The 27,067-nt window shown below is 47.2% G+C and overlaps 1 long non-coding RNA gene across 10 annotated transcripts in view; it reads right to left on the bottom strand.

The window, feature by feature from the left end:
• Positions 1 to 1,096: 1,096 nt before the first annotated feature.
• LOC144326851 (uncharacterized) overlaps positions 1,097 to 27,067 on the bottom strand; it is a 47,946-nt gene continuing 21,975 nt past the window's right edge. For 9 of the 10 annotated variants that reach the window (XR_013391706.1, XR_013391710.1, XR_013391712.1 and 6 more), the window contains one exon: positions 1,097 to 6,441. This is a non-coding gene — a long non-coding RNA (uncharacterized LOC144326851). The remainder of the gene's footprint in view (positions 6,442 to 27,067) is intronic. The other variant, XR_013391711.1, reaches the window with a different exon arrangement.

Raw genomic sequence — 27,067 nt, 5'->3', positions numbered from 1 at the left:
GCGATTTCTGGGTTAATGTTGCATAAACACCAAAGAACACAACTTGAAATAAGCGAAATCCAAGATTCTTCTTTCTATGTAGTTGGAACGCAAAGCAACCTCTTTTGCCTAGTTTAGACTTATTACACTTTGCTTTGCTATTTGTGGGTGAATGAACACCGATAGCACAATTAAAGCTTGTTCGTCCTCTTTCTATTGAGATGGAACCAAAACACCTATGCTTGATTTGGGCTGATAACAAACATTTAACTGCGGTTTTTGGGTGAATGTGCATTCTATCCCCCAAAACAACAATTGGAAATAAGCCCATCATCTGATTATTATTATTATTATTATTATTATTATTATTTTGTAAACTTTAAAAAAAGAAGCCAGGGCCATTTGATAATAATCTGCCAAAATAAAAGTTAGCAACCAGAGGCAGCTAGCTTTAATGGTCGTATCGGATCTTCTTCTCCATCTTTTTCAAATATTTCTAATCTTTCAACTCTTTCCAATCCTCAGTGGGAAAAGAAAATGAAAGCTCACCTCACCAGTGTTTCTAAGGGACCCAAGCACCTGGAGGTCACAGCATTATGGGTGAAAGGATGTCAGTGGCAAGGAGGCCTGGGACAATGGGCCAGGTGTTTGCATGTGCCCCCCCCCCCCCCAGTTCAGCTACAGCCTCCACTGGGTTTTCCAGAAGCCATGCAAGATTTTTCAGCCAAGCAGGTCAAGGCAATGTTATTATTACATTGATTAAACTAATTTTATTAAATTTCTATGACACCCCTCATTGGGGGATCATATGCTTGTTTCACCTCTGCACTCTAAGTTATGGGTGGCCTTTCTCTCTTGCCAGCATTGTATATTGAAAACAAAAAATGCCCAGTTTGAAATTATTATTATAATTATTATACATTTATTTGTACCCTGCCTTTTCCCCTGATGGGGACCCAAGGCAGTTTACGGATGAAAAGAAGACAAGCTAAAACCTGGGTGGGGGATCTACAATTAAAAAGCAATTAAACACTGATAGAATTAAAACTGTGTGTGTATACATATAAAAATCTTGTAAAACCAAATAATGGCAATAAAAACAGCACAGCAGAAGCCCTTTCATTAAAAGCACATTTTTATTTTATATTGATGTATACTTCGCTAATTGTAGAGTTGGAAGGGACCCCAAGGGTCATGCAGGAATCTTTCACGCAACATGGGACTCAAACCCATGAGTCTTGGTCAAAATTTTAGGCCTTTATAGTGCAATCCTATACATATTCTCTCAGAAGTTCTTTGAAGTTCAGTGAGTTTGATTCCCAGGTAAGTGCATAGCCCCGCAGCCTTCCAGCAAAGGCTCCTCAGTGTGTTGGAATTTATTGTTACAATATGAGCTTATCGCAGTTGCAGACAGCCAGTTTGTTGACATCATGTGATATGGCTAGCTGTGGGAAAGAAGCTTCCCGGAAGTTCACAGGCTGGAAAAGTCTTTGTGAAGAGTGTAATATGAGACCTTCCTCTTGCGTATGTACAGGAAGTCTCTCTCTCGTTTGCTGGATTTTGAAGTGAACGGACATGTTTTCTGTAGTGCTGCAAAGTCAGAAATAAAGGATGTAAACAGACGTTTCTGACTATCTCTTTTCCCTGCCAGGGAAGCAGGAGGGAGGGGGTGTGCATTTCCCACGCTGGGAAGTGTCGCCTATTGAGACCTAGCCTGGATCCTGCGGGGATTGCAGCCAGGGAGGTCACCGGACACCAAGGCGGGAGCCTGGGAGAGTTGCCAGCTTCTCCCGAAGAAGGAGGCTTGTTTCCAACATTTATATATATATATATATATATATATATATAGAGAGAGAGAGAGAGAGAGAGAGAGAGAGTTGTAAAGTATTTTGTACTTCTTTGATTTTACCAACTGAGGGATTGATATAGGCACAAAAGGCCTTATGATCTTCAGATGGACAGCAACTCCGTTGAACCTGTGTGAGTGGTGGAATCTAAAAAATGAAAACACTTAAAAAAAAAAGGTGTTTTGAAGAATATATTGAATTTGCCATAACCTCACAATTGCCATCTAGTGTCACATTTGTATAATGCACCTTAAACACTTCAAATGTTATATTTGCAGCCGTAGAGTTGACTCTGGTGTCCTGGGCAGGGGTGGTTGGGATCCCAGGGTAAATATAAGGCGCAAGATCTTCTAGCACCACAAGTTTTTGCATGCAGTGGTCTCTATGATAAGCCAGTCATGTGTTGTGCTGAGACTTATAGTTTAGGGGCAAACTACAGTTCCCATGATTCTTGGGGGGTGGAGTCATGTACTGTAATGTTATGCCATGTCCACAGCCACTAACCGCAACAAAGAGGAATACTTTCTGGTGAATTTTCCTTAAATTGTCTCTTCTCAATTATATTTTTAGCATTTCTCCTGAAAAATTTTTATTGATTTGACATTTGTTTTAAATACAGAACGTAATCTGCATTTCATCCAGTGTTTAATCCAGAAGCTGGCCAGTTTGGTGGAAAGATTAGCAGAGCAAATATTAGCACTGCTCGATCCAAGGAATATTTGGAGGCTTTTAAACCAAGCCCGGTCAGAGAGCAGATACTGTACGGTGTGAAAACCCCTATGAAGAAAAAGAGAAAGGTCAGAGCACTTTCCATTGGGAGTTTCCCAGTTTGGGAGAGAGCAGGAAAGCAAAGGTCTTTTTGTAGTCCAACCCTCTGCAAGGGAAGAATCTTTTTGCCCCTCAAACCCAGGTCTTTGAGATGGAAAGTCTCCTGCTCTACAGACTGAGCTGTCGCAGTGATTTTCGGCGTCTGGGCATGCGCAGAAGCAATTTCCAGAGCCACAGACACACACAGATGCGATTTCTGTGGGAGTGATCTGGCCCATGGCCTTGCCAACCCCTGGGTTAGGGTTAGGATTTTGTTAGGGGTAGGGTTCCCTTCTTGCCAGGGAACTCTGGGAACATGGGGCTCAAAGGATGGCCCTGAGATTAAGAGTCTTGTGCTCTGCCCAATGAGCTATATGGATTGATTTAAATAACAAACACTATTTTTTATTATTTAATAATTTACAGTGATGTAAAATAAAGGGCAATATAAATAAATAAATAAATAATCCCTCAACTGCCAAAACAAATGGTCTTGTAGCACTGTAAAAACTAACAGATTTTGGGGAAACTTTTTTAAGAGGGGGCCTTGGTGAGTGCTAAGAGGGTGCCATGGAGTCCACGTGCCACCCTGGGAACCTCAGTCTGGACCCTAATGATGAAGCGAATCACCAGTCCCTAAATAATGGGAACACCATATGTAACATTAACCCCACAAGAGAGGTTGGTCTTTGTTCTCGGCTGGGAGCAGAGCGATTGAGAGAGTGAGGAGGTGCAGGCACAGTAGGTGAGAGATCCTCCCAGGTTGTCCTTGTTACAGTTCAAAGGCCTGGGACGTGCCTCCTTCGCATCCAGCTCCCCAAGGCCACTTTGCACGACACCCACCTCCCAAAGAAGAGAATTACAGAGTCTCATGTGCCTTCCATTTCGGGAGAAACTTCTCAAAGGAATATTTGCTCCCTTACAGGTTAACGGGTGACCTCTCCCTTCTGTTTTAGCTGATTCTGGAAAAACAAAACACTATGGGTAAAATTTTCTGTCCTGGATTGTTGATATTCTCCTGTGTTTTGGCAGGTGAGCTCGTCAGAGTGTTAAATAAATTTATCCCAGCAACACAAATGAGGGATGTGGTTATTTAGCAAACGCAGGGGAGTTTTCCTATTTGTTCCTATTTCCTATTTGTTCTTTGACTGATTGTGCATTAAATTGTGCAAAGATGTGATTTCTCCAGGCCAATGAGACATGGCCTGGAGAATGTGGATGGAGGAAAGTTTTTCTCCCTCTCATAATGGTAGAACTCATGGAGCTGGACGCTGGAAGATTCAGGACACATCAAAGAAAGGAAGTACTTCTTTACAAAGCGCACATTATGGAACTCCCTGCCACAAGAGGCAGTGGTGGCCACCAACTTGCAACTTCCGCTCAGGATTTTCCCCAGGGTAAGCCCCATTTCAGCCAGCATACTTTGCACCCTCCTCAAATGCTTTGGCCTGGTTGGGAGGTTTCCTGGTAACCCCCTCCCTTCCGGTGGTGCCAATGTTCCCCTGGCCTCGAATGCCCCCTTGACCGGTCACCGCAACCCCGTTCATCTCCACTGTCGCCACAGTCCTCGGTGCGGGCAGGGGCCACGCAGCTGCTTGGCAGGCACGGCTTGCCTGGGGTGCAGCTCCAGGGACTTGGAAATGTTGGGACGGTTAATGAGTTGCCTCCAAGCAATCTATCTGGTTGGTCAGGTTTTGGGGAGGCGGAAAATAAAGCTTTACTTTGGGGGCCACAGTTCATGAACTACACGTTGTCCAGTGCCACACTCGCCACCGAGGAGAAGGTCACCTGCGCTCTTGACATGCTCCAGATAAGGAGCCGGCCGGGGAGGGCGAGGAGCCCAAGACCTAACTGGAAAGCACTGTGGACTCTTCCGGTGTAGGCCAGCAGGGGGCGCCAGGTGCCTGAGGATGAGGCAGGGCTTCGCCACAGGGGACAATGTGGTTGCCGTGGCTCAGCTCCACAGGGAAGCTTCCGTTGAGTCCTGCACAGGAAGGGCGGAGGGGTGAGGAACCAGGCGTCATCTAGCCTGGCCCCTGCAGGTGGGAACCATAGTTATATAAACAGAGGAGATGGGACCCGGGGGTCATCTAGCCTGACCCCTGCGAGAATTGCAGAATGACATCTCATCTCAACTGCTCTCATTTTTATCAGTCAGCTGCCAGGAATCCCAAAGGGGGACGGGAAGCAGGGCATCAGTAAATTTCATGATAAGAATGGTATTTCATTATGCTGGCCCTACCAGGCGGGTCAGTGGTCTGGAAATCAATAAATAATAATTATACGATAGCACCACAATATGTCCTGCAGCTTAGAAATGTACGGAATTACGACAACTGTGCCTGGTGGCATTTCCTCCACACAGGGAAAAAGGCCAAGTACATGGCTCTGCTCCTGTTGGTTTTCCGACCAGTGCCCCAAGCTTACCTTTCTCAGCCATACTGTACCAGGTGCGGAGTTCACAGGCTGTGGCTGCGTCACTCATGGTCAGGGAGCGGAGTCAGGCGGCTTGGTTCGCTGCTCCAAGGTGCTCATGTACCAGCCTGGTTGGGGGGTGCCAGGTCAAAGGGGTGCTCTAACTGCTAAGCAATGCTTCTCTGCCTTTCAAATGAAGCAAGTTTACCCTGGTCGGTGCCCAGAATGTGGTTGAAGGGGGAGTCGGGGCCGCACACCCAGCCTCTGCCCCACCCTGGGCACCACCAGTACCCAGACATGCTGACGTCCTCCCAGCTGCAGGCGGTGCCTTCAAAGTCGCAGGCCAAGGTGACACTTGGCGGTTCCAGCCCATTCCGGTAGCCTAGAAGGAGAAGGAATCAGGCGCCCTGAGCAAGCTACAGTTCCCAGAATTCAGGACACCAAGTGATGTTCCTCCCATGAGCTACAGTTCCCAGAGTTCCCTAGAAAAAGAAATGGGCTTGGGAACTAGATCTGTCAAGGGATTCGCAACCCTCAACACCCAGAGCAAGCAATAGTTCCCATGGTGCTTTGGGGAACATCGTGGGAACTGTAGTTTGTTCTGTTTCCCAAAGAGACCCTCTCAGAGTTATAACTCCCAGAGTTCCCTTGGGAAAGGTTGTGCAGAATATTCTCTCCCCCCATAGGAAACTACAGTTCCCAGGGTGCTTTGAGAGATGCCGTGATGGGTTAAATACTATCTGCGAGGGGAATTGAAGCACATCTCCCTGATTCCTTTGGTGACGCCAAAACTAGTGTCAATGGATCTTGTCAGAGCAATCCCAGCAGTCGCAGGCAAAGTTGCAGGCGCCAGCACTTGGCTTCCTGGAGGCGGCCCAGCTAAGAAATGGAGGCCCAGCTAGGAAAAAAAAGGGGGAAGTGCCATTAAAAGGAGAGTAACAGTGAGAGAGATAGGGAGCATGGGAGACATGGAAGGGGCATCAAGAGGCATCTAGTCCAACCCACTGAAAGGAAGCTCAGAGCTATAATTCCCAGGACTTCTTTGGGAAATGAAAGAGGGAAGAGAGAGAAATAAAAAGCATAGAGAGAGGGATGGGATTCACAGCCCCCCCTCCCTCACCCCAGCCCAGCAGGGCACCCCTCAGGCGCGCCGTCCTCACAGCAGCACCCAGCAGGCCTTCGCCCCCACCTTATCTGCAAGCCGGCAGGGTGAGGGGGGCCAAAGGTTGGCAGGGCGGAGGCCCCTGTACCCCAAAAGACGCCCAGGGGGACAGAAGCCCACCTTGTGGGGCTACCCTGGCCTCCTAGGCGCTTCTTCTCTCGGGTGGAGCCTCCCGTGCCAGTGGCAGTCTACCTGGGCAGCTCCTGAAGGAGCTTAGCGCTCAGGGAAATGCTGCAAGGAAGAGAAGGAGGAGGAGAATAAGGATAATACTGAGGATAATGATAACAGCAGCAGCAGCAACAACAACAAACCAGAGAAAGGCCAAGGCCCCTAAGGCACTGTTGGAACTCCTCCCTGAGGGGATGGGGGGGCTCCACCCTTCCTTCTCCACAGGGACCCCTAACGTCTCCTGGGACCCCTCAAGAGATGAGGCGCCCACCTCACAAGGGAGACCAGTGCCACAAAATGGCCAGGCTAGGCCCAACTGCCCTCAACCAATATGGCGGTGGTGGCATGTCTTCATTTGCCTCTCCTCTGGTGGCGCCTCTTTCCGGTCACTCTGCCTTCATCCAAAATGGCCTCCTAGGACCCCTAGGACACGTGCACAGCAGCAACATCAACAATAAAAACAGCAGCAGCAGCAAACAAACATTTGTGAGCCAAAATGGCGACGGAGGTAGCAGCCTAGCCAGAACCTCCTGCCTTCAATTAAGCTTTTAATTAGGTTTTAGCCATCTTCTGGCCCTATGTTTATATTTTTAGTTGTCATTTTGTTTTCTTTGCTTTTAGCCTAATGGTTTATTGTTTTAATGTTTTATTATCTACTGTTTTAATGTTTTATTATCTACTGTTTTATGGCTCAATTCGATTTAGCGTAAGAAGGAACACTAAAGAAGGTAGACTGCAGTCTTTGCAACTAACACACAGCTTTCATCCATTGAACATAAGGTCCAGTCATGGCCGACTCTGAGATTGCGCACTCCTCTCGCTTTATTGGCCGAGGGAGCCGGCGTACAGCTTCCGGGTCATGTGGCCAGCATGACTAAGCCACATTTGGCAAACTAGAGCAGCGCACTGAAACACCATTTACCTTCCCGCTGGAGCAGTACCTATTTATCTTACTTGCACTTTGACATGCTTTCAAACTGCTAGGTTGGCAGGAGCAGGGACCGAGCAACGGGAGCTCACCCCGCTGCTAATTATGCCTGCTAGAAGGAAAAAACGAGGCATTAAGAGCCAAAACAGCATATCATATTTTTCACTCTGTAAGACGCACCAGACCACAAGTTTTTGGAGGAGGAAAACAAGAAAAAAAATATTCTGAATCTCAGAAGCCAGAACAGCAGGAGGGATCGCTGTGCGTGAAAGAAGCAATCCCTCTTGCTGTTCTGGCTTCTGGGATAGCTGCGCAGCCTGCATTCGCTCCATAAGACGCACACACATTTCCCCTTACTTTTTAGGTGGGAAAAAGTGAGTCTTATAGAGCAAAAAATACGGTAATTGGGACTCACAATTCCTCCAACGCAGAGAAGCGGCAGAAAGCCAACACCTTCATTCCTAGCTCGGAAACAGAGCAAATTGTGAGTAATGTTGCTGGGGGAACCCTCCCCCACTCTAAGAAGGAAGGAGATGATCCGACCCCTCCCCCCTTTCAAGGAGGGAAGGAGATGATTTCACCCAGAAAACAGGAGTAGGAGGGATCCCCCCCATCCCAAATGCTGACCCACCCATGTCTTTAGAACAAGACAAATAGAGGAACTTGTTTCCAGCAGATTCCAGATATATACTGTCAGGGTTGCTTCAAGATCCTAGCTCACAGAGGATCACGCTAGCCAACGGTCATTAAGTAAAAGTCTTTATTGAGTTACAGTTTCCATTCTCAAGCTGCTGCGTGCAACCCTACGTCTAGTAGCTAGATCGGCGAAGCTCCGTCTGAATCTCCGCCCCTCGTACACCAACTTAATATCCTAGCCCTGCTCCACCTTTTCCGCCTGACTGTTCTTCTCTGGGTCCCTCTGCCCCCCTGGGTCTCTTCCTTCCGGGATTCTTCGGACGCTGACCCCCCGGACTCTCCTGTCTCCTTGCGCCGGGCTTTAGGACCCGGCTCTCTTTCCGGGCTGCCTACTGCGCCTCCTTCCTGTGCATTTGAACTTGGCGCGCGCGCCCAACCTTCCACCTTCCGTCTAACCGTTTCTTCGCTCCCAGATGGAGGTGTGGCCACCCCTGACTCGTGCCCTCCCTCCTGCTGTGAGCTGCCAGCGCTTGCCCCCTGGCTCCTTTCCTCTTCCCTGCTCTCTGGCGGTGACGCTGGACCCGATCTCCAACTGCTCTCCTCTGATTCCCCTCTGGCTCTATCTCCCTGGGGTGCCCCCCTAAACTCCCCCCTTGCCTTGGCCACTGGTGCTCCTTTCTGTGAATCCTACGACTCACTGGAGAGACTCGGAGATCTCGGGTCGTCGTCATCGCTCATCCTTTCTTCTGCCTCCTCCCCTTCGCTCTCTGTTTCCTCCCTTGCCCTTGCCTCTGCTCCTGAACCCCTGACATCCATCCCCCCCTCGAAGCCCCCCACTCCCCCTTCCCCTCCTTCCGGTGCTGGAGCTGGGTGCTGCTGCGTCAAGGAGACGAATGTCGGGTACCGTTCGGTTCCCGTAGCGGGCCTCCCTCCGAAGTCTTCCGGTTCTTCCTCCCTTCTCTCGTTGACGACGGTCACCTCTGCTTCCATCTCTGTGCCGCCGTGCTCGAAACCTGGATCGTCCCCGAAAATGTCCATGTCCGTCTCTCCCTCGCTTCCTCCAGGCGGCGTTGCTCGGCCTGGACCTTCTTGCCACTTCCTGCGCCACTGTTCCTCTGGTTTGTCGTCCCACCAATACGAGGGTTCTGAGGCAGATCCCGAGGGCGACCCCTCCGGGGAACGGACGTCTCGTATCGGGTCCTCGTCAGAGTCGAACCCCCGGAACGTGCTGCCCGAAAGCGTGGGTGTGAAAAGCCAGTCGTCGAAAAAGTCTGCTGGCATCGGTCTATGTGGGAAGAGGGCATGAAACTCGTCTTTGAGCAGAGGTTCGTCCAAGGCGTAGTCCGGCACCCAACTGTTCGCACTGGCCGGGGTGCCCTCCCTGGCGAGAAAGTATTCTACCCCTTCTTCCCCCCATCTGGAATCCAAAATCTCTGTGACTTCGTTGATGCGCTCCTTCTGTGCCACTCCTGCGTGCCCTGTTCTGTCTCTGGCCGGACTCTGCGCCGTTCCGGGTTCCCGAAACCTGTGCGGTGCCTTGTAGGGAGTGAGCACCGATCTGTGGAATACCGGATGCATTCTGGAACCCTCCGGAAGCGCCAGCCTGAAGGCCACCGGGTTGACCTGCTCTTCGACTTGATAGGGCCCCAGTTGCTTATGCCCTAGTTTCTTCTTGGCCAACGACCTGGCCGGCACTGCGTGGGCTGCTAACCAGACCCAGTACCCCACGTGTAGCTCTTCGCCAACCCTTCTGCGTTTGTCCGCTTGTACCTTGTATGCGTGCTTGGCCAGCTCCAGGTGGCGCCTCAGCTGATCGTGGACTTCCTGCAGTTCCGGTTGCGCGGGCTCTTCCAATCCAACACCGCTCGAACCTTGGCGCTGTCCATGGCGAGCCCCTTGTCAGACAGCTTGTAGCCCAGAAAATCCACCTCCGTCACGTCAAATTGGCACTTCTCCAGCTTGGCGTAGAGCCTATGGTGCTTCAGCCTGTTCAGTACTTCCTTGACGTGTTTGTCATGCTCCTGTTGCGACTCCGAAAAGATCAGGATGTCATCTAAGAAACAGACGCACGTCTTGTAGAGAAGTCCCGCCAACACGTGATGCATGAATGCTTGAAAAACGTGGGAGCCATTTTGCAATCCAAAAGGCATAACTCTATATTCGTAGGTCCCCAGTGGCGTGAACATGGCTGTTTTCCACTCGTCTCCCTCCCGCATGCGAATGAGGTTGTACGCACCTCGCAGATCCAATTTGGTGAACACTCTGCCCTTCCGCACCTTTGCGAGGAGGTCGTCAATTCGGGGCATGGGGAAGTCCGACGGCTTAGTCACACTGTTCAAGATCCTGTAATCCACTACGAGCCTCTTTTGGGGCGTATCCCGCTTCTTAACGAAGAACACCGGGCTGCCTCCCACCGCCTTGGACTCTCGGATGAAACCGCGCTCCAAATTATGATCTATGAACTCCTTGAGTTCTTGCAGCTCGTCCTCTGACATGGAATACAGTCTCCCCTTAGGCAGCGCCGCCCCTGGCAGCAGGTCAATCTTGCAGTCATATGGCCTGTGAGGGGGTAGCCTGTCTGCCTCCTTCTCGCAGAAAACTTCCAAAAATTCTGCGTACTTGTGGGGAATCGCTTGCAGCGTGCCTAGCAGTAGCTGTGACTCCTCTTCCTCTCCTTCCTGCCTGGGCACGATGCAGTGTTCAGCACAAAAGGAAGAGCCGAAGGTCAGCTGCCTCTGGTACCAAGCCAGCGTTGGGCTGTGTTTGTCCAGCCAACTCATGCCCAACACAATGGGCGTGTCCGACAATTGAGTGACGTTGAAGCTGATGACTTCTTGGTGATTCCCAAGTCGCATCACCATCGGTGGCGTCTGCTGCACCACTTGCCCTCCTAGCAGCTCCCTGCCATCCACCGTGACCACCTGCAGGGGCAGTGTGGCCGGCAGCAACTGTATAGCATGCTGGTTGACGAAGTCCTGCCCCATAAAGTCCGCATTGCTGCCTGAGTCAATGGTGATTGGCACGTCCATGGTGATGCCATTGGGCAGCTGGAGCGACGCGGTGAGCCTCACCACTGGTTTGGGCGGGAGGGGGTTCACGGGCTGTAAAATCTCTGGGGACTGCATCATTAATACGTCTGGCTGGGCCCCAGTGCCTCTTCCTCCAGCCAGACAGCGTCGTTTCCCTGCTGTGGTTCTCCTTGCTGCGTTGCTGCAGTCGCCATTGCTGAGGCTGCAGTGAGCTTGTGGAGCCTCTGGGGACACTCTTTCGCCATATGCCCTGGCTCCTCACAGACGTAACACTTCCTGTTCCCTCTAGGAGGCTTCGCTTTCACTGCTGCTGGTGCTAGGGCTCTGGTTGCTGACTGAGCCCTGGCACCTCCAACCTCCATCGGTTCAGCTCCTCCCCCTGGCGGAGGCGTGGATTGCGTACGTGCTGCTTCTCTGGGAAAGAAGGAGGAGCCCCTGGCTGGTTCGCGCCCTCCACGCCCTTCGTCCCTGCTCCACGGACGTCCTTCCAGCCGTACCCCCACTGCCAGCGCCCTCTGCACGACCTCCTGGGTGGTCCGGGGTCTCTCCCCCCTCGCAATCTCATCTTTTACAGAGCTGTTTAGTCCCTCCCAGAAAAGGTCTCTTACAGGGGTCGCATCTCTGTCCCATTCTAGGGCACTGGCCAAGGCGAAAAAGCGGGCATGGTACTGCCGTACGCTGGCCCTTCCCTGCTTCAGTCCATGAATCTGTTGCCGAGCAAGATCCACGTCAATGCTTGATAAAAAACACGCATCCATCGCTTTAATAAAGGCATTCGCATTTTGGAGCGCCGGATCGTTATCCCTCCATAAATTGCGCAGCCATGCTCTGGCATCCCCATGCAAATAAGACATGATGAACCCCACTTTCTCTTGCTCATCTCTAAAATCTTTACTCAGCAGCTGCAGTGCACACAGTACGTCTGCTTTAAAATTGGGATACTGTTGCAGGTTCCCATCGAAGTGAGAGACCAGACCGCCTGTGCGTCTCCCCAACCCAATCCCCTCTGGTTTGGGTGTCTGTTGCCCTTGCTTCGTAAGCACTTCCAACCTGACCTGGAGATCCCTGTAGGCGGCAGCTGCGTCCTCCTCTCTCTTCCTGGATGCGAGAGCCTCGGCATTCAGCTGTGACACTGCTTCTCTGAGTTCCGCTATCTGCTGTTCAGCCGTCATGTCGGCTGCCGTTCGTGAGCTCACTAGTAGGCACCTGCTTCTCTCCTCTCCTCGAGGCTGTAGATGCCCACAATACAAGAGACGGAGCTTACTGTCAGGGTTGCTTCAAGATCCTAGCTCACAGAGGATCACGCTAGCCAACGGTCATTAAGTAAAAGTCTTTATTGAGTTACAGTTTCCATTCTCAAGCTGCTGCGTGCAACCCTACGTCTAGTAGCTAGATCGGCGAAGCTCCGTCTGAATCTCCGCCCCTCGTACACCAACTTAATATCCTAGCCCTGCTCCACCTTTTCCGCCTGACTGTTCTTCTCTGGGTCCCTCTGCCCCCCTGGGTCTCTTCCTTCCGGGATTCTTCGGACGCTGACCCCCCGGACTCTCCTGTCTCCTTGCGCCGGGCTTTAGGACCCGGCTCTCTTTCCGGGCTGCCTACTGCGCCTCCTTCCTGTGCATTTGAACTTGGCGCGCGCGCCCAACCTTCCACCTTCCGTCTAACCGTTTCTTCGCTCCCAGATGGAGGTGTGGCCACCCCTGACTCGTGCCCTCCCTCCTGCTGTGAGCTGCCAGCGCTTGCCCCCTGGCTCCTTTCCTCTTCCCTGCTCTCTGGCGGTGACGCTGGACCCGATCTCCAACTGCTCTCCTCTGATTCCCCTCTGGCTCTATCTCCCTGGGGTGCCCCCCTAAACTCCCCCCTTGCCTTGGCCACTGGTGCTCCTTTCTGTGAATCCTCCGACTCACTGGAGAGACTCGGAGATCTCGGGTCGTCGTCATCGCTCATCCTTTCTTCTGCCTCCTCCCCTTCGCTCTCTGTTTCCTCCCTTGCCCTTGCCTCTGCTCCTGAACCCCTGACATATACCCTTACCAAGAGATTTATATGATGTCAGCAGAAACTATGGTCTAATTAGTTCTTCAAAGACTGAATGAAATTTTCACCAAAATAACTAATATAGAGGAATACTTGGATAATTGCCCTCCCTCTATAAATGCCCAAAGGGCTAAAAGGAGGATTAGACACAACTATGCCACCGAACTATCAGTACAAGTCATGGATGAAATAAAGCCTTGCCAGGTCCTCCAAGTGAACCAGATAATGCTTGAGATTCATCAAAATGAGTACAAGTGGATGAATCGCAGGTTAATTATGACGTCCTTATCTCAGCTTGTGACCTGCCATTACCAAAAAGTAGATCTAAAAAATTTCCATTTCCTGCCCAGCATAAGAAACATCACACACCTATTTATGACTTTTAGATTGCCAGCTCTTCCATCTCGACTTATGGAGATGAAAAACATTTTATGGCGGTCTCACCTTCTTTACCTGATAAGGGTTTTCAAGGATGAGACAGTGAGGCAGCCAGTCCCCGGCAGAGAACCAAAGCAAACGCCAATAAGAAACAATACCTGCACGAAGGAGGAAGATAAACCCGTGAGTTTGGAATTAGAAGAATTAGAAGAACTGAAGAGGAGATTATTGAGCATAAAGAGCATAAAATCTCAATTGAGCATAAAATCTCAATTCAAAACATAAGGACATTATAGCTCGGAACACTATATGCCCAATAGCCCTTCATCTCGAGGAAAGACGACTATGCAATTCCCTGATCTTTCCCCAAGCGATAGCGATGGAGAAGATGAACCTGGCAACTCTGACACTCTCATGGCAACAACTTCTAAAGAACTTCATGTCGCAGATAGATTGCTGAAACCAAGCACCCAGGCTATACTTGGGCCTTTGCCTAATACTCCTAAAACTTACAAGAATGACTCACCCAAAGGGTGAGATAGGACGGACGGAGTCTCTGAACATGAAGCGGCTCTCTGCTGGCTAGTGACCTCCATTTTACAGCACATGCCTCTTTAATACTCCCAAAGGCACAGAAAGAGTTAATAGCCTGGCTACCTTATGAGGGAGAGAGGGATTGACAGTTAGTGGACCAGTGTGGGGCTCCCCTCGCTACCTGGGGTGTGGCTGGATGGGTTTTACCTATTGGGGATGTTTGTCCTGCTGATTTTTCATCTCAATATCATACCTTTTCAATTTGGGAGACTTGGCCCAGGGATGTTATGTTATCATTCCTCTACAGGGGAGGCTAGCGTGGGGTCTGGGATTGCCACCGTCAAAGGGCAAGGGAGGTACGGCAGTGGGGGTAAATATTATCTATGAAGGATTTTGAGATGCGATGATGCTCGAACCCCTTCCAAGCTACGCCCCATCCCAAGGGACATGAGCAGGGATTATCCACCTCCGTCATTGGTGCTGTGCAATGCCAGGTCCATAGGCAATAAAACTGCCACCTTGCGAGACTTATCTCGCTGGGGGTTGACCTGGCTTGTGTGACAGAGACCTGGGTGCACAAAGGCGAAGTATTCACCTTTTATGAGATGTCACCACCAGGTTTCTCCATCCTCCACCAATCGGGGACTGTGGGTCGGGGGGGAGGGTTAGCGTTGTTAATCCAGAAGGATTGCTCTTTCAGGGCTCTGCCATCACCATCAATCTCCAGCATTAAATGTGCTGGCCTAGTGTGGGGCACAAAGGAGAGCTTGGCTGTCTGGCTGGTGTACCAACCACCAGTAGCCACCCTGTCAGGCCTGTTGGATGTGGTGGCAGGCTGGGTCTTGGAGGTTTTGGGGGACTTCAATGTCCATGCTGATGCCACCCCCTCCTCACAGGCTCTGGACCTGGTGTCTTCCATGGCAATATTAGGGCTCTCACCACATGCTGGATTTGATTTTTGGTGCGGGTATAGTATGATTTTTGGTGAGGATCATGTCCTCACTTGTGGAAGTGCCATGGTCTGATCACTACATTCTGAAAGCCAGGATTGACTTCCCGCCCCCACCCCGCTTGGGTGGTGAGCCTATTTGGGCTTGATGTATTGATGTAATGAGGCACAGGATAATGTAAAATTACAAAAGGGACAAGATAGGGTTGACCCCTGTCACTGTTATTGTTTATTTTAGTTACTGTTTATTTTATTGTTTATTGTATATTTGTATTAGAGACCCTGGCAAGGAACAAAAGATCTGATGAAGAAATAAAAGGTATAACAGATGGGTGCACAGCAAATAAAAGGAGATCATTTGCAGATGACCTTGTAGGAAACCTGTTGGCGAGTATACCAAATATACACAATATCTGAGGTCGGACAGGTGGCAGGATTCAAGTTAAATAAAAATAAAACAAACCTACTGGTGAAAAATATGACAGAACAAAATAAAAATGAGCTACAAGTAGCAACACAATTGATAATTGAGGGGAAAGGGGAAGGCATGGCTAACAGTCAAGAATATAAATATTTTTAAGGATAGGTATGTAACAACGTGGAAAGAGATAAAGAAATTACGGATGTCTGGGGAAGGATGAATTTATCACTTTGGGGAAGAATTTCAGTTATGAAAATGAATGTACAGTTGTCAGGGGTTCAGGGACAGAGGCACAGGTGAGGGAGGAGACGGAGAGCGAGGGGGAAGAATCCCAGGACAGCGAGGAAGAGGATGACAATGACTTGAGGGATTCCATGAGTCTTTCAAGTGAATCGGAGGATTCCCAGAAGGGGGCGCCTGTGGTCAGGCCAAGGGGAGTCACAGGGGGGACTCGTCAGGAGCAGGGGACCAGCGGGGGAACCCAAAGTGGGAGCTGGGAGTCGGGACCGGCTTCTCCGCCAGAGCGCAGTGAAGGGGGTGGAGATTCCAGAGTGACAGGGGAAGCAGGTCCGAAAGCAGAGAGGGAGGGGAGATCGGAGCAAGACATCGTCCCGGAAAGGGAGGGGAGTAGTGCAGGGAGTAGTGTAACTGTCAAGAGGAAGGTTAGAGGTTGCGAACGCGCGCCAAGTTCAAATGTGGAGGCGCGCGGAAGAACAGGGAGCCCGGAGGAGGAGCCAGGTCCCAAAGCACGCAGGAGGGGGGAAGAGCTGTCTGGGGATTCCGCGTCAGGGGAATCCAGGAGGGGCGAAACCCCAGGGGGCAGGAAGACCCTGCGGAAAAGGAAAGAAAGGAAGAGGTGGAGCAGCACAAGCCTCTTAAACTGGTGCAGAGGAGGGACTGACTCAGAGGGGACTTCAGCGGTCCAAGCATAACAGACGTGGGGCTGCGCGCCTCGGCTGTGGAGCGTACAATACACTGCAATAAACATCTTTGTATATAAACTGGACTTGGCGTTGGTCTCTTGTGAGCTGGGACCTGGGGCAGCCCTGACAACAGTATTGCCAAGAATGTTATTTTTATTTCAAACAATACCTGTGGTCAGTGGAGCTTCAAACAATGGCAAAAAGATGTATCTAAATTCATCTGGCAGGGGAAGAAACCAAAGATTAAATACAAACTATTAACAGATAGTAAAGAAAGAGGTGGCTTCTCTCTGCCGAATTTGAAATTATATTATGAGGTGTCATGTCCCTACTGGCTATAGGAATGGATAACTTTTTAAAAATACAGATATTCTAGACTATGAGGGTCATGATAGCAGATAGATGCACATCTAAGGTATGAGAAGACCAAAGTGCATAAATGGTTTTTGAAACATTTGGTAAAAAAAGCAATTTATGGGGAAAATATAAAAACTTGTTGGAGCAGAAGACATCATGGTGGCTTTCCCCAGGGAAGCGATATCCCTGAGAAAGACTAATGCAAAAAATGAATGGGCAACCTATAGAGAGTTGCTTATGGAAGTAGAGCAACAATTGAAATTGAAAAAGTTTTGAGGATATAAGACAGTAACAGACTGGTTGCAATATCAATTAAATGATGTGTTTAAAATAGATAAGAAAATTGGATTCAGTAAAGAAATTTCAAGGTTTGAAAAATCTTTAATGGAAAATAATGTGGTTACTTTCTAAAATGTATAAATTGTTGCTAAAGTGGCATACCAAAGATGAAAAAGTTAAATCGGTAATGATATATTTGGCACAAGATATTGGGCATAATATCCAATTTTCATCTTGGGAAAAATTATGGAGGGTTAGAACTGCTTCAAATGTTTGTTGGAAATGCAAAGAGAAAGAAATGTGGTGGACAAAAGCATTCTGAGAAATGATTTATAATAAATTGAAAAAAATGTTTAAAGTAACGTTTGCGAAAAATCCAGAGTCTTTTATTAGGTGTTAAATAGTGGGTAGACATAGCAGACAACACAGCAATTTCTCCAAAGCAGCTATTTATTTGTAAGCTGGAACAGAACAGAATAGCAAACAGCTCAGCCGGCCTGCTTTTATAGGCAGCCGGCTGTCAACATTGTAGCAACAACAACCCAGGGTTTCCCGCCTAAAGTAACTGATGTGGATCTGTGTGAATACTATATACTATACACGATACTCCAGGTGGCCAGGGTGAGAACTTCAATACATAACACCAGGTATTTTAGGTGCAGAAATTCCAAAGGAGCAGAAATGACTATTTATGTAGGCGATGACAGCAGTGTGGATACTATTGCAAAGAAGATAAAGTCCTGAGCAGAGATGAATGGTTGATATGGCGAAATTGGAAATTGACTGGGAAAATCAGAAACCAGGAAGAGACTAAATTTAAGAAAGAATAGGAAAAAATTATATTGTATAAGCTACTAAAAACTTTAGCAGGATTTGAGAAATGCTTGTAATGTACAAAAAAAATGGTAGAAAGATTATTTTTATATTAAAAAAAGAGGTAAAATAAGGGAAGCAGCTGGGGAGGGAGATTGATAATGGGAACCATGGAAGGGTGGAGGGGAGTCGAAGGATTCAGGGAATCCTAAATGATGATTAATGTCTGAATTTAAATTTGTTATGTAAAACTTAATAAAAATATGTTTTCATTTTAAAAAAGGATAATGTTCCAAGTATAATAATACTTTATTATAATAGTAAAAAAGGTAAAGGTACCCCTGCCCGTACGGGCCAGTCTTGCCAGACTCTAGGGTTGTGTGCCCATCTCACTCAAGAGGCCGGGGGCCAGCGCTGTCCGGAGACACTTCCGGGTCACGTGGCCAGCGTGACATCGCTGCTCTGGTGAGCCAGAGCCGCACACGGAAACGCCGTTTACCTTCCCGCTGGTAAGCGGTCCCTATTTATCTACTTGCACCCGGGGGTGCTTTCGAACTGCTAGGTTGGCAGGCGCTGGGACCGAACGACGGGAGCGCACCCCGCCGCAGGGATTCGAACTGCCGACCTTTCGATCGGCAAGCCCTAGGCTCTGAGGCTTTTACCCACAGCGCCACCTGCGTCCCATTTATTATAATAATAAAGTGCAAATATATAGATATAGCTAGCAGTATGCAGTAGAGCATACTGACCAAATTTGGTCAAATCCCAAACTCAATCAAACCAGTTCAAGGCACAGATCCACCTTCCCTGATAAGGGTTCCATGACAAATCTAAGCTCCAATTCCCTCCACACAAAGCAGCCCATCATATGCCCATCAAAGCACTTTGCCCATTCAGTGACCGGAATGGGATGCTCTATCCCATACCAATAGTCAACTGAGGGCCAGATAACAGTTGACCTTAACTGCATAGTTCTGTGCAGGTTTCTTTTCTTCATCCCTTCACAAACTGCAGATGCAGAGTTCCTGATTTAGTTTGCAAATTGAGCCTATAGGAGGACCTTGCTGTGGCCCTGGCCCCTGACTCTGGGGTTGCGGCACTCATCTCGCTTTACTGGCTGAGGGAGCCAGCGTTTGTCTGCAGACAGCTTCCGAGTCATGTGGACAGCATGACAAAGCCGCTTCTGGCGAACCAGAGCAGCACATGGAAACGCCATTTACCTTCCTGCCAGAGTGGTACCTATTTATCTACTTGCACTTGACGTGCTTTCAATCTGCTAGGTTGGCAGGAGCAGGGACCGAGCAATGGGAGCTCACCCTGTCGTGGGGATATGAACCACGGACCTTCTGATTGGCAAGCCCTAGGCCCTGTGGTTTAGACCACAGCACCATCCTTGTCCCAGTCCACCCTAACCTTATACCGTAACCCTAAACCCTACCCCCAACCTGACCCTAACTCCTAAACTGTAGGACACCCCTTACCCCCTAAACCACAGATACTTCTTGCACCATTAGGGTTAGGGTTGGGTTTGAGTTAGGGTTAGGGCCAGGGTTAGGGTAATGATTACAATCAGGGTTAGGGTTAAGTTAAGAGTTAGGTTTAAATTAGAATTAGGGTTAAGGTTAGGTTTAGGGTTAAATTAGGCTTAGGTTTAGGTTTAGGCTTAAGTTTGGGTTAGGGTTAAGGTTCGGCATAGGGTTGGGTTTAAGTTAATATTAGTGAGCGCTAGGGTGAGGGTTAGGTTTGAGTTAGGGTGAGCATTAAGGTTAAGGTTTGGGATAGGGTTGGGTTTGAGTAAGAGAAGAACAGCAGCAGGAGCAATATAATTATATTATTTATACTCCACCCATCTGGCTGCGTTTCCCAAGTCACTTGTGGCCACTTTCAATAAAAGGTAAAAACATGAGTGGATGCTCATGAATGCTCATGAATTTAGAAACTCTCAATTCCCATAGAATTCCCAAAGAAGACCTGGGAATTGTAGCTCTGAGCTTCTTTACAGAGGGTTGGACTAGATGACCCTTGGGTTCCCTTCCATCTCTACCATTCCCTCTCTACCATTCTAGGATGCTCCCTGTCTCTCTCTCTCTCTCTCTCGCTCACTCACACACTCACTCCTCCTTTTCATGGCAGTTTCACCTTTTTCTGCACTCCTAGCTCGGAAGGGCTGAAGAGGCTGCGCTGTCACCATGTTGGGCGCGGGCAGGGGTATCGGAAGGAGGGGCCGCCGGAGGAGAGGCAAGAGGACAGGAAGGGGAGGGAAATGGGCGAGGGCAGGGATACCGGAAGGAGGTTCCAACCGGAGGAGAGACGAGCGGAAAGGGAGGGGAAAGGGCGGAAGAGGCGCTGCGACGCTGGGCCAGCAGAGACGTGCCGAGCCAGGCTGGCCCTCTCTCTTTCTCCCAGCCGCTCTCTCTCGACCCCGCTCTCCCCAGGGGGCAGCCCTGCCCCCCGCCCCGCCCTCACCTGCCTTTCTCCCCCAGTGGCTTTCTTCTAGTGCCGCCATTTTGGGCTGTGCTGCCGCCATGTTGGGCGAGGGCACGGGTACCGGAAGGAAGTGCCACCGGAGGAGAGGCAAGAGGACAGGAAGGGGAGGGGAAAGGGGGGGAGAGGCGCTGCGACGTTGGGCCAGCAGAGACGTGCCGAGCCAGGCTGGCCCTCTCTCTTTCTCCCAGCCGCTCTTTTCTCCCCCAGTGGCTTTCTTCTAGTGCCGCCATTTTGGGCTGTGCTGCCGCCATGTTGAGCGAGGTCAGGGGTACCGGAAGGAGGTGCCACAGGAGAGGCAAGAGGACAGGAAGGAGAGGGAACTGGGCGGAAGAGGCTGTGCTGCCGCCATGTTGGGCGAGGGCAGGAGTACCGGAAGGAGGTGCCAGCGGAGGAGAGGCAAGAGGACAGGAAGGGGAGGGGAAAGGGGGGAAGAGGCGCTGCGACGCTGGGCCAGCAGAGACGTGCCGAGCCAGGCTGGCCCTCTCTCTTTCTCCCAGCCGCTCTCTCTCGACCCCGCTCTCCCCAGGGTGCAGCCCTGCCCCCCGCCCCGCCCTCACCTGCCTTTCTCCCCCAGTGGCCTTCCTCTCGTGCCCCTTTGCGGAGGGATGGTGCGGGTGGGCTGCGGAAGCCAAACGGAGCCTCTCGTGGGCGAGGAACTGCAGCTTGCGGCCCCTGCCTCACGCGCGACCACAACAGCAACACGCGCGAAGGTGGGGGCCGGCCTTCTCCCTTGCAGGAGAGAGCGACTCTGCGCGCGCATAGAGTTCTGCGCATCTCATATATGCTTCCACAGGAAGGGAGGTATTTTGTTAGAGCATTCAAAAAATATGATGTCATGCCTACCCATGGAAGTGACACAGTCCAGAATCAAGCTACCTGCTATTTGTGGGTGAATGAACAAAGAAAAGAAAAATCAAAGCTGATTCATCCACTTTCTATTGCGATGGAACCAAAACCCCGATGCATGAAATGGGCTGATAACAAACATTTCACTCTGCGAATTCTTGGTGAATGTGCAAAAACACCAATTTGAAATAAGCACATAGTTTTATGATCTTTTTGTGTACATGGAACCCAAAACTCCTTTTTGCTTTGTTTGGGGCGATTCTGGTGCACACCCAAAAACCACGATGCGAATTGAAATAAGCCAAATCAAAGCTTATTCGTCTTCTTTCTACGCATATGGAAGCGAAAAGACGGTGTTTTGCTATTTTGGTCTCATTACATACTTTTTGCGATTTCTGGGTTAATGTTGCATTCACACCAAAGAACACAACTTGAAATAAGCGAAATCCAAGATTCTTCTTTCTATGTAGTTGGAATCCAAAATAACCTGTTTTGCCTTGTTTAGACTTATTACACTTTGCTTTGCTATTTGTGGGTGAATGAATAAATTAAGAAAAATCAAAGCTGATTTGTCCACTTTCATTGCGAAAGTGCAAAACAGCTATGCATGAATTGGGCTGATAACAAACGTTTCACTCTGCGATTTCTTGGTGAATGTGCAAAAACACCGCAAAAACACCAATTTGAAATAAGCACATAGTTTTATGATCTTTTTGTGTAGATGGAACCCAAAACTCCTTTTTGCTTTGTTTGGGGCGATTCTGGTGCACACCCAAAAAACACCATGCGAATTGAAATAAGCCAAATCAAACCTTATTCGTCTTCTTTCTACGCATATGGAAGCGAAAAGACGGTGTTTTGCTATTTTGGTCTCATTACATACCTTTTGCGATTTCTGGGTTAATGTTGCATTAACACCAAAGAACACAACTTGAAATAAGCGAAATCCAAGATTCTTCTTTCTATGTAGTTGGAATCCAAAATAACCTGTTTTGCCTTGTTTAGACTTATTACACTTTGCTATTTGTGAGTGAATAAATAAATTAAGAAAAATCAAAGCTGATTTGTCCACTTTCTATCGCGATAGAACCAGAACAGCTATGCATGAATTGGGCTGATAACCAACGTTTCACTGTGCGATTTCTTGGTGAATGTGCAAAAACACCGCAAAAAAACCAATTTGAAAGAAGCACATAGTTTTATGATCTTCTTTTTGTGTAGATGGAACCCAAAACTCCTTTTTGCTTTGGTTGGGGGCTACTCAGGTGCACACCCAAAAACAACCATGCGAATTGAAATAAGACCAATCAAAGCTTATTCGTCTTTCTACGCATATGGAAGCGAAAAGACCGTGTTTTGTTATTTTGGTCTCATTACATACTTTTTGCGATATCTGGGTTAATGTTGCATTAACACCAAAGAACACAACTTGAAATAAGCGAAATCCAAAATTCTTCTTTCTACGTACTTGGAACGCAAAACAACCTCTTTTGCATAGTTTAGACTTATTACACTTTGCTATTTGTGGGTGAATGAACAAAGAAAGAAAAATCAAAGCTGATTCGTCCACTTTCTATTGCGATGGAACCAAAACACCTATGCATGAATTGGGCTGATAACAAACATTTCAGTCTGCGATTTCTGGGTGAATGTGCATTCTAACCCCAAAAACACCAATTTGAAATAACCCCAATCAGAGCTTTAACATCTACTTTTATGCAGATGGAACCCAAACCTCCTTTTTGCTTTGGTTGGGGGCTACTCTGGTGCACACCCAAAAACCACCATGCGAATTGAAATAAGCGCAATCAAAGCTTATTCGTCTTTCTACGCATATGGAAGCGAAAAGACCATGTTTTGTTATTTTGGTCTCATTACATACTTTTTGCGATTTCTGGGTTAATGTTGCATTAACACCAAAGAACACAACTTGAAATAAGCGAAATCCAAAATTCTTCTTTCTACGTACTTGGAACGCAAAACAACCTCTTTTGCATAGTTTAGACTTATTACACTGCTATTTGTGGGTGAATGAACAAAGAAAGAAAAATCAAAGCTGATTCATCCACTTTCTATTGCGATGGAACCAAAACAGCTATGCATGAATTGGGCTGATAACAAACGTTTCACTCTGCGATTTCTTGGTGAATGTGCAAAAACACCGCAGACACCAATTTGAAAGAAGCACATAGTTTTATGATCTTCTTTTTGTGTAGATGGAACCCAAAACACCTTTTTGCTTTGGTTGGGGGCTACTCTGGTGCACACCCAAAAACAACCATGCGAATTGAAATAAGCCCAATCAAGGCTTATTCGTCTTTCTACGCATATGGAAGCGAAAAGACCGTGTTTTGTTATTTTGGTCTCATTACATACTTTTTGCGATTTCTGGGTTAATGTTGCATTAACACCAAAGAACACAACTTGAAATAAGCGAAATCCAAAATTCTTCTTTCTACGTACTTGGAACGCAAAACAATCTCTTTTGCATAGTTTAGACTTATTACACTTTGCTATTTGTGGGTGAATGAACAAAGAAAGAAAAATCAAAGCTGATTCGTCCACTTTCTATTGCGATGGAACCAAAACACCTATGCATGAATTGGGCTGATAACAAACATTTCAGTCTGCGATTTCTGGGTGAATGTGCATTCAAACCCCAAAAACACCAATTTGAAATAACCCCAATCAGAGCTTTAACATCTACTTTTATGCAGATGGAACCCAAAACGCCTTTTTGCTTTGGTTGGGGGCTACTCTGGTGCACACCCAAAAACAACCATGCGAATTGAAATAAGCCCAATCAAGGCTTATTCGTCTTTCTACGCATGGAAGCGAAAAGACCATGTTTTGTTATTTTGGTCTCATTACATACTTTTTGCGATTTCTGGGTTACTATTGCATTAACACCAAAGAACACAACTTGAAATAAGCGAAATCCAAAATTCTTCTTTCTACGTAGTTGGAACGCAAAGCAACCTCTTTTGCATAGTTTAGACTTATTACACTTTGCTATTTGTGGGTGAATGAACAAAGAAAGAAAAAACAGATTCGTCCACTTTCTATTGCGATGGAAACAAAACACCTATGCATGAATTGGCCTGATAACAAACATTTCAGTCGGCGATTTCTGGGTGAATGTGCATTCTAACCCCAAAAACACCAATTTGAAATAACCCCAATCAGAGCTTTAACATCACTTTTATGCAGATGGAACCCAAAACGCCTTTTTGCTTTGGTTGGGGGTGATTCTGGTGCACACCCAAACAACACCATGCCAATTGAAATAAGCGCAATCATAGCTTATTCGTCTTCTTTCCACGCATATGGAAGTGAAAAGACGGTATTTTGTAATTTTGGTCTCATTACATACTTTTTGCGATTTCTGGGTTAATGTTGCATTCACACCAAAGAACACAACTTGAAATAAGCGAAATCCAAGATTCTTCTTTCTATGTAGTTGGAATCCAAAATAACCTGTTTTGCCTTGTTTAGACTTATTACACTTTGCTTTGCTATTTGTGGGTGAATGAATAAATTAAGAAAAATCAAAGCTGATTTGTCCACTTTCATTGCGAAAGTGCAAAACAGCTATGCATGAATTGGGCTGATAACAAACGTTTCACTCTGCGATTTCTTGGTGAATGTGCAAAAACACCGCAAAAACACCAATTTGAAATAAGCACATAGTTTTATGATCTTTTTGTGTAGATGGAACCCAAAACTCCTTTTTGCTTTGTTTGGGGCGATTCTGGTGCACACCCAAAAAACACCATGCGAATTGAAATAAGCCAAATCAAACCTTATTCGTCTTCTTTCTACGCATATGGAAGCGAAAAGACGGTGTTTTGCTATTTTGGTCTCATTACATACCTTTTGCGATTTCTGGGTTAATGTTGCATTAACACCAAAGAACACAACTTGAAATAAGCGAAATCCAAGATTCTTCTTTCTATGTAGTTGGAATCCAAAATAACCTGTTTTGCCTTGTTTAGACTTATTACACTTTGCTATTTGTGAGTGAATAAATAAATTAAGAAAAATCAAAGCTGATTTGTCCACTTTCTATCGCGATAGAACCAGAACAGCTATGCATGAATTGGGCTGATAACCAACGTTTCACTGTGCGATTTCTTGGTGAATGTGCAAAAACACCGCAAAAAAACCAATTTGAAAGAAGCACATAGTTTTATGATCTTCTTTTTGTGTAGATGGAACCCAAAACTCCTTTTTGCTTTGGTTGGGGGCTACTCAGGTGCACACCCAAAAACAACCATGCGAATTGAAATAAGACCAATCAAAGCTTATTCGTCTTTCTACGCATATGGAAGCGAAAAGACCGTGTTTTGTTATTTTGGTCTCATTACATACTTTTTGCGATATCTGGGTTAATGTTGCATTAACACCAAAGAACACAACTTGAAATAAGCGAAATCCAAAATTCTTCTTTCTACGTACTTGGAACGCAAAACAACCTCTTTTGCATAGTTTAGACTTATTACACTTTGCTATTTGTGGGTGAATGAACAAAGAAAGAAAAATCAAAGCTGATTCGTCCACTTTCTATTGCGATGGAACCAAAACACCTATGCATGAATTGGGCTGATAACAAACATTTCAGTCTGCGATTTCTGGGTGAATGTGCATTCTAACCCCAAAAACACCAATTTGAAATAACCCCAATCAGAGCTTTAACATCTACTTTTATGCAGATGGAACCCAAACCTCCTTTTTGCTTTGGTTGGGGGCTACTCTGGTGCACACCCAAAAACCACCATGCGAATTGAAATAAGCGCAATCAAAGCTTATTCGTCTTTCTACGCATATGGAAGCGAAAAGACCATGTTTTGTTATTTTGGTCTCATTACATACTTTTTGCGATTTCTGGGTTAATGTTGCATTAACACCAAAGAACACAACTTGAAATAAGCGAAATCCAAAATTCTTCTTTCTACGTACTTGGAACGCAAAACAACCTCTTTTGCATAGTTTAGACTTATTACACTGCTATTTGTGGGTGAATGAACAAAGAAAGAAAAATCAAAGCTGATTCATCCACTTTCTATTGCGATGGAACCAAAACAGCTATGCATGAATTGGGCTGATAACAAACGTTTCACTCTGCGATTTCTTGGTGAATGTGCAAAAACACCGCAGACACCAATTTGAAAGAAGCACATAGTTTTATGATCTTCTTTTTGTGTAGATGGAACCCAAAACACCTTTTTGCTTTGGTTGGGGGCTACTCTGGTGCACACCCAAAAACAACCATGCGAATTGAAATAAGCCCAATCAAGGCTTATTCGTCTTTCTACGCATATGGAAGCGAAAAGACCGTGTTTTGTTATTTTGGTCTCATTACATACTTTTTGCGATTTCTGGGTTAATGTTGCATTAACACCAAAGAACACAACTTGAAATAAGCGAAATCCAAAATTCTTCTTTCTACGTACTTGGAACGCAAAACAATCTCTTTTGCATAGTTTAGACTTATTACACTTTGCTATTTGTGGGTGAATGAACAAAGAAAGAAAAATCAAAGCTGATTCGTCCACTTTCTATTGCGATGGAACCAAAACACCTATGCATGAATTGGGCTGATAACAAACATTTCAGTCTGCGATTTCTGGGTGAATGTGCATTCAAACCCCAAAAACACCAATTTGAAATAACCCCAATCAGAGCTTTAACATCTACTTTTATGCAGATGGAACCCAAAACGCCTTTTTGCTTTGGTTGGGGGCTACTCTGGTGCACACCCAAAAACAACCATGCGAATTGAAATAAGCCCAATCAAGGCTTATTCGTCTTTCTACGCATGGAAGCGAAAAGACCATGTTTTGTTATTTTGGTCTCATTACATACTTTTTGCGATTTCTGGGTTACTATTGCATTAACACCAAAGAACACAACTTGAAATAAGCGAAATCCAAAATTCTTCTTTCTACGTAGTTGGAACGCAAAGCAACCTCTTTTGCATAGTTTAGACTTATTACACTTTGCTATTTGTGGGTGAATGAACAAAGAAAGAAAAAACAGATTCGTCCACTTTCTATTGCGATGGAAACAAAACAC

Source organism: Podarcis muralis, chromosome 2 (genome assembly GCF_964188315.1).
Source record: "Podarcis muralis chromosome 2, rPodMur119.hap1.1, whole genome shotgun sequence".
Lineage (NCBI taxonomy): Eukaryota > Metazoa > Chordata > Lepidosauria > Squamata > Lacertidae > Podarcis > Podarcis muralis.
The sequence above is the reverse complement of the archived record's forward strand: the minus strand, read 5'-3'. Positions and strand labels throughout refer to the sequence as shown.